The sequence below is a fragment of the Sphaeramia orbicularis genome, chromosome 14 (assembly GCF_902148855.1).
Source record: "Sphaeramia orbicularis chromosome 14, fSphaOr1.1, whole genome shotgun sequence".
NCBI lineage: Eukaryota > Metazoa > Chordata > Actinopteri > Kurtiformes > Apogonidae > Sphaeramia > Sphaeramia orbicularis.
In genome coordinates, this window is record NC_043970.1 from 14090110 (window position 1) to 14098712 (window position 8603).

General features: G+C 33.4%; 1 pseudogene; it reads right to left on the bottom strand.

Annotated features, from left to right (window-relative positions):
- LOC115433271 (60S ribosomal protein L34 pseudogene) overlaps nucleotides 1-8078 on the bottom strand; it is a 56304-nt pseudogene extending 48226 nt beyond the window's left edge.
- Between the last annotated feature and the right edge of the window lie 525 nt (nucleotides 8079-8603).

Genomic DNA, 8603 nt, shown 5'->3' on the forward strand with positions numbered 1-8603 from the left:
GTTTGGACATTAACTGAGACAACTCCAGAAAAACAACATCTCAAAAGGTGATGATATGGGTGACATGCATGATAGTTACAGTAAGGAACTTTTTTTCTATTTTTCAACAATTCACCTGTAAATTTTACAGCAGAAAAAGTCACTGTCACTCACACATGAAACACAGATGTGGAGGGTTAGTTTATTCATCATCAGAGGTCCACAGGTTGCACTAATCCTTTGTAAATAAGACTTATGAAGGGTAAAGTAGGTAGGTAGGTAGGTAGGTAGGTAGGTAGGTAGGTAGGTAGGTAGGTAGGTAGGTAGATAGATAGATAGATAGATAGATAGATAGATAGATAGATAGATAGATAGATAGATAGATAGATAGATAGATAGATAGATAGATAGATAGATAGATAGATAGATAGATAGATAGATAGATAGATAGATAGATAGATAGATGGTTTAGTATCCTTTGACAGCCAGTCCATCTGTTGCTGAACCTATAACACTACAGATGACTGGACACTAGAAACCAGATTTGATTCACGAATTTTTTTGAGTTGAGAATAATAAACCACCTTAACCTTTAACCTTTATTTTATCACTGCAACTTCAGTATTTTTTTTTTTTTGTTACTTTACACCAATGTCTGTATTTTAAACTCACATTAAACACTACATTTTCCAAACAGGCTCATTACTTTGTTTTTAACATATTAAAGGGGGTGATCAGGTTTTTTTTGCATCACAACACACCTTCCTATCAAGACTGATTTCAACCTATAACTTTAAAGATGCAACAAAACAGACAATTCAAGGAGACTTGATTGCAGAGAGAATCCAGTAGAAATACAGACAACATACTTTTTACATTTACTTTAGTAAAGAGGTACTTTTAATTTTCTTTTAATCCATAAAGACCCAAACATCCACTACTGACCAAAAGCATGTACTGATCTAAAATGCTTAATAAATGTTTATCCACTAATCCTATCTTCTACAACACTGATTCACTGGTAAAACCCATGGAGTTTGATAAATGACAGTGGGTGGAGACACTTGGTTCATGTTCAGTTAATGATATATTTTACTGAAAAAGTCACTTATTCTTCTTTTTTTTTATGCTTCTGAAATAATAGCCCTCAACTTTAATTTGAGCTTCAATGAACATCTGGGTACTTCTATGAAACTGGTCCCTAAAAACAGGACAGAGGGGCTAAAAATTCAAACCAGATGTAGACTAATGTTATGAACCAAGTTTGGAAGCACTTTGGGTCTATTTTAAAAATAAATACTTACTGAGATAAAATAGAAAGTATTTATCGGATAAAACACATTTTTATATTATTTTACTTTATATTTAATACAAAAATCCACATGTAACACGGTCAAAAGGACACGAAAATTACATGCTACAAATTTTTTTAAATACCTCTTTATTCTCTCACAGGTACATTTTGGGAATTGAAGTAATTATGCAAGGCAGAGTGTTCACAAAAATGACCGCTGTTGCAAAATCGTTCACGATTTATATGCGTTTAATCTCCTAAGACCCAGCTATGGGTTTTCTGTCCACATTTGTGGACAAGAGTTTCACAACTTTATTCAGAAAAAAAAAAAAAGAAAAGAAAACTGTCCACCACAAAGGACATTCCATAAAAATTTTAAAAACTGCATCTGAAAAAACTGTTGCATCATGATGTTTCCAAGGCACTTATTTAATTTAAAAAAACAAAAAAAACATGTAATGCAAGTGGACACGATGGGTTACATACAAAACCTGGAATGAGAGTGAGATTCATGAAAAACCTGCATGTCTGGATTAGAAAAACCACTAGGATCGACACATTTAACACAGTGTCTTTATTTATAGCGGTATATAAGACCATTTCAAGCCATGTGGTCCAGATAACATGCACTGACAACTTGGTAGTTTTTCATGTCCCAGTTTTGACCCCAATATTTTATTAAAAATTCATTAATGGGATGGCTCAGAGTAAGAGTATCATTTTTTTTTTTTTGCATTTATCTGAGGTCATCATTAGGTACATCCTAGGGGGAAATATGTGTAAATGTATCTTTTGTTATTGGGTCTAAAAAGCTGGTAAAGTGCCAGGTACCAAAATGTACCTAGTTTCATAGAAGCACTCATCTACATGATGACTAAATTAAATACAGAAAAATACCTGATTTCTACTTGAAAATTCAAAACACAGAGCATAATATTAGAGTAAATGGTGATAATTCATGTAAGAAAAGTCAAATATAGAGGAAAAAACTACTTTGGAATTGCCACAAAAGTAGCACTGAGTATTCATGTGTCAAACACATATATCTGTACTTCTACTCGAGTACTCGTCACCTCTGAAGTGTGTGGGTCACAAGGGTCTGTGAACCCTCCACACAACCTACTCCACATGTCGGCTTCATCAATGACACTGCTGCCTATCAGGAGCTCTTTGCATGAGCTTATGATGTGCTGAGCTACAGCGTCGAACCAGAGACTGATAAGAGTCACTTAATTTATCCAGTGATAAAATCTCTCGCTGCAGTGGAATTAGCGTATGTTCAATGAAGCAGAGGGTTCCTTTAGCTGTTTATCTCCATCCTGCTTATGCCAAATTATGACCGAAAACCTCATAATTAATAGCATTTCCTTACACCAGCAAATCACAAATCATATTTAAAGAAATGGCTTAAATGTAAGAGCCACAGGCAATTAAAAAAAAAAAAAAAAAAAAAAAAAAGAGCAAGGACACAGGTTAAAATGTGAATACCCTGTTTTCTTCTCAGTACTATATTTAGATTTTGAGATATTGAATGTATTTATTACTCGGTGTATTATTAAAAGTTAGAGTGCAGAACAGAATAAAAACAACAAAAGTTACTCCATATCTATAGACAAATGATTCACTTAAACAACCATTTAGCTCGCGGTCCCTCAGGCTGTAACTCCATCTTGCTCCCCAAACATCTGCTGTACCCCCACTGTTCAGTAGATCAAGATCTATGGCTTCTCAAAGGCAGCGCTGCCAGGACAATGTGACTCCATGTCTGGTCCACAGGGGAGGAAGTGGCTGATCTGCAAGCGCACACTTTGTCATTCCACCTACACAGTCTCCAGCGAGAGGTTATCCAAATCTAAACAGCTACCGTCGACAAAAAGCAGCAACTTCTGGACCACATATCATATCAATGAAATGATGCAGGTGAAATGCAGATTCAAAGCTTTTCAGAGACATCAAATATAGGGGTGTAAGAAAATACTGAATCTGCGATATATCGCGATATTTCATTTCATGATACTATATCGATATTAAAAAGTACCGTATTGGTATTTTTAGGTATTTATTCAAATGCAGACGTGACGAGGGTTCAGTTTTGTTTTTCTTTTTGGTTTATATTTTTGGGGAATCCAGGAAACTCTTTTATTCATATGTTTACATGGGTATTTGGCTCTTTTGTTGGTATTCTGAAAAACATTATTGTGATACGTGTGATTGTGTATGTGTGATTGTATACACATACACACATATACACATCCACATATACCACCATATGTATATTTATTTATTTATTTATTTATTTCTTGGTTTAGACAAAGGGGTGAGAGCTAATAAACTATGCTTCTTCTCATTGCTTTTCGAATATGACTTTTTTTCTTTTTTTGTGTTATTAATTTATGCTTCCTTGAAGTTTCATTTCTATATTATGTTGTGCAAAGCAGTCAATTAGTAGCAATCAGGAAGCTTGCATCATTTCCATATTCGAAATAAATCAATTAAAAAAAAAAACAAAACATCAGGTCATACATGTAGTTTTTTGACATTGATAAGACTGTTTTGTTAAATAACTGTTATTTCATTCATCTTAAAACCAGTGTTTACTGTCTGAAAAAGGCAGATGTTAGTTCCTTTGGTGGGATTGCACAAAAAAAAAAAAAAGTTCTGATGTTGGATGATTCGGGGACTGTCCACTATGCATTCTTTTCAAAACTAATAGAATATGAACATTTGAGCGGGATCTTAAACTATCATGAGGAAAATTTTGTGATATAATATTAGATCCTGTTCGGATCAAATACAAATTTGTTTAGTATTTGTGCATATTTCTGGTGTAATTTAAATTTTACACATAATATTTTTAAAAAAGAAACAAAACAAAAAAAATATTGCCTTGTCAACCGTATCGTGATATATCACAATACATTGTGTTGTGATCCTAGTATTGTGATTTGTATCGTATCACCAGATTTTTACCAATATACACGCCTAATCACATATGACCCCTTTGGACCTTCAGAGGCTCTGTAGTGAACATGGAAACACCTTCTACAACATTGATTCACCAGTAAAACTCATGTAGTTTGACAAATGACAATGGTTGCAGTTGTTTTTTATGTTCAGGTAATGATATATTTCACTGAAAAAAAGTCAATTTTGCTTCAGCCCCTAAAGTCCAGTAGATTGAGAAAATATTGTATTTTATGAAGGGTCCACAACGTTTATCCTTTCATGGAGCCCACAATTGGTAGCAGCACCCCGTTATGATATAATAACCTTTGGATTTACTCAGATCTTTTATGAACATCTACATGATCAGTGAATTAAATATAGGAAAATACCTGATTTTGATGGAAAAAAACCAAAAACAAAATGCAAAGGATAATATTATAATAGTGATGAATCACTTAGGAAACATTGCATGGTGTTGCAATGCATATATTGATCTATATATTGACTGAAATCTTTAGGGGTTAACCATCAGCCATAATGATCTGTTTGTAACAGTAACAGCGTCCAACTTGTGGTAATCAATCAAACTGCAAACCCTAATAAGTGATTCTATTATTAAAAACCAGAGCTGTCTTTTTTTGCTCACTATTGGATGAATCACTTTGATAAATTATAGGTTCGGTGTGTAATATTTAACGTCATCTAGCAGTGAATTTGGAACCAACTAAACACCTTCCACCCCTGGGTTTACAGTAGAGATCCAGTGACAAGTGTTTGATTTTGTCCATTCTTGTTTTTAGCTGAAGAGATATTTAGTCTGGTCCACTCACACACATTTTAGGTGACAGTAATGCACCTTAATAGTAGTAGTAGTAATTTATTCATCCATTTAGCAGAAGATGATATATACAGTACATACAGTTTGGATTTCTATTTTAACCCTCCGGTATCCAGGTGCGCCTTTTATGCACACTTTGCACTTTGTGTTAAAAAAACTTCATATTATTTTTCACAATTTAAATAAGGTTAGAATCCAAAAGTTGTTGATTTTTGCATGATCTTTTGAATGTTGGCCACCAACTAAAATTTACACATTGTAAACAAAAGAAAATTACCAGACTAGCATCTGTCTCCAAAGTGTGCCTAAAACGCACTATTTCTTCCATTTAATATGTATGATTAGGGCTGACCTTGATTTACAAAAATAAAATCAAAGCAGAGCAGAAAAATAAATCGATATATAATATTTAATAGTTTGATTTATAGGTGTGCATTTTTCATACACTTGGTGACAGATGCTAGTATTTTTGAATATTTGACCTAGTGCCAAAAATAATAATGCAAATTAACCAATGTTAGAGTTAATCATTGACATATGCCAGGCTGCAAAAATCAAATATGTGATCCACTTTGTATGTAGTATATTGAAAAGAAAATAATTTTTTGTGTTTTTTTCCATCTAAAAGAATGGTTTGTTTACATTACAAACACGGCATTTAAAGGGTAAAAAATGTGACAATTATTGAGTATTTGGTATTTTTATTCATGGTTCAAGTTGATGAAATAGAAAAAAAAGTGTAAAAGAATTAAAAACAAACTGTATGACATTTTTTTTTGAAATTATTCCACAAGTGTGCCAAAAAGGCACACTTGGTGCTTAGTAAGGACCTTGCTGGACGGGATACCGGAGGGTTAAACATGGGTGAAAAGGCATAAGCTGAAGCAACATCTTATTTATGCCTACCCTATTTTTTTAAAAAAGCAATTAAAACAAAAACTGCTTCTCAGATATGTTTAATTTAAGTCTGTGTTGTACTTTTTGCCTCATGTGCCTGATGTGTTGATACTATCTAAATTCTATACTGTCTGTATTTATTGGAATTACCTTAGCCTTACCCTTTTAGAGCAAGGGTTAGGTTTTAGCTTAGTTAGAAATAGGGATTGTTTTCATAATACATTGTACTGTTTTACTTAATGTCTTAGGCCCCTGTTTATAAACTATAGATAGCTTCTGGGGTAACCCTTTTTATAAAATCATATCTTGCTGGAAATTATAAATACAATTTATATACATATTTGAAATGATTTGTAAATAAAATGTGAACTGAACTATTTACAAGAAGGCAAGTTGCAGAAACAAAACAAGATAACAGGATGGCACAGTTTTAAACAACAACATAAACAAATAATATTATCTAAGCAAAATCCTAGATTCGTTCTGATAATTGGCTTACTTTATCCTAATATTTTATATTTATTGAATACCTTAGTTTTAACCATCCTTTTAAATGTAGTGACTGATGTGCATGTTTTTAATTCTTTGTCGTGGTTGGTCCATTTTACTCCAGTTACAGATATGCGTTTGCCTTTTATAATGGATGCTCTGAACAAAAACACCATTTTTATTTTCACTATACACTAATGAAAACATAGAAAACAAAAACATAATCATGGACATTATATTCCATCCCTGTAAACAGATCCCCCAGGGTCCCCCTTGAATCTTACACAAAAAACCTTTAATGCAAAATTATTACTCATACTCACTGAAATGAGTCGAATCAGGCAAATCCTGACACATCCTATCATTTTATAACAGTTACCTAATTCATTCAGTATTTTGCGTGGCCATTGCTTTCCAGACTCTCTGTTTATCTAAAGATTAATAGGGAATATATTTTATAGTGATTCTTTGATTTATTAGGCAGGACTTACATTCCCACTGCAAATTGATGATCATTTTCAGAAGTTCAGCTTTATTATTAATTAATATAATTATGGATTTAGTGATGAAGACCCACATTTAAATGATTTCAGCTTCAACAAAACTGGCTCACAATATTTTGTCAGTGACATTTTTTACATCGTATAACTCAAAGTCGATTAAAAACACATTAAAAGACCATAGTTCTGCACTGGGTGGCATTTCTTCAATGTACATTAAAAGGGCAAAAGGTACTAACATAATAATAATAATGATAATAATAATAATAATAATAATAATAATAATAATAATAATAATGGATTAGATTTATATACTTTTAATTCCCTGCTACTGACCTAAATGTACACAATATTTATTTAAGGCAACACAAAGTGTTATTTGTTTTAATCCAGATATAGCTTAGATTTGGATCTATAGTATTTGTAGTGGCGTATATCAACCGCTTGCACTTGTCTGGTGTCCACCGAGACCACCCTCTGAAGAAATGCTACAAATCCAGAGTTGTTTTATGTGACTAGAGCTGTAAGGGTTATAGATGTACTAGCTTGTTGCGTTTGAAGTTCGCCTTTTTCCAGAGAGAGCCCCCTCAGAGGGAGTAATACTTTGGGACAGTGTTTCTTTCTAGGATCCATGGCAAACAGATTCACTGCTGTGGGAGTAGCAGTGCTTCCCACGCTCTTAGATGTGGTGTGTGGGCTGCCATGTACTGTGACAGGCTATGATCATATTTCTGGATGGGGACAAAAAAAAACAAAAAAAAAAACAGTACAATATTGATCCATTAGCTCAGGGGCTGGCGAAATGGAACCGTTTTCTTTATAGAATTTCTCATCCGAGGACTTTTGTGAATGTTTTCCACTTTCATCCTGAAGGGAGGTGAGCATCACTTCTCCGTTTTTTTCTTTTTACTGTCTCCAACTTTTACCTCCACAGTTTCTTGCTTTGCAGTATCTTCCTCTTATCCCAAAAGTTTTTACAAGTCTTTTTCTAGCAATTGGTGTACTCATATCATAACAACATAATTACCTATAGCAGCAGTGGTTTGTTAAACGATACCTGGAGTGAATTTTTATTCCTAGTTATTTCAAAAGATCATGTATAATACTAGTGGTTCCTTCAGGAAACTTACGTCATAGCCCATTATCAAGTAAGTATGAGTCACTGCTCCATCAATCAGACACGGTCAGAGACACGTCACCTCTTTCAAAGGCTGTTCCAGCACCGGTAGTGATGCAGTAATGTTGTATTGTCTGATTACACTGGTCTACAATTTTTTAGAAATGATTTGCTTCAGAGATTACATGTACTAAATGTTACATATTTTAATAAGATAATCAGAAAATAAATGACAAAAGTGCTGGTTTGCTGATGTTTTCAAGGTATATGATTAAGTGTTATTACACATGTATATTGGTTTATGTACATTTACAAGGTGGGGAATCAAAATTTACAATGAACATTTAGTTGTTTTTTTCTCAGCAGGCACTACGTCAATTGTTTTGAAACCAAACATATATTGATGTCATAATCATACCTAACACTATTATCCATACCTTTTCAGAAACTTTTGCCCATATGAGTAATCAGGAAAGCAAACGTCAAAGAGTGTGTGATTTGCTGAATGCACTCGTCACACCAAAGGAGATTTCAAAAATAGTT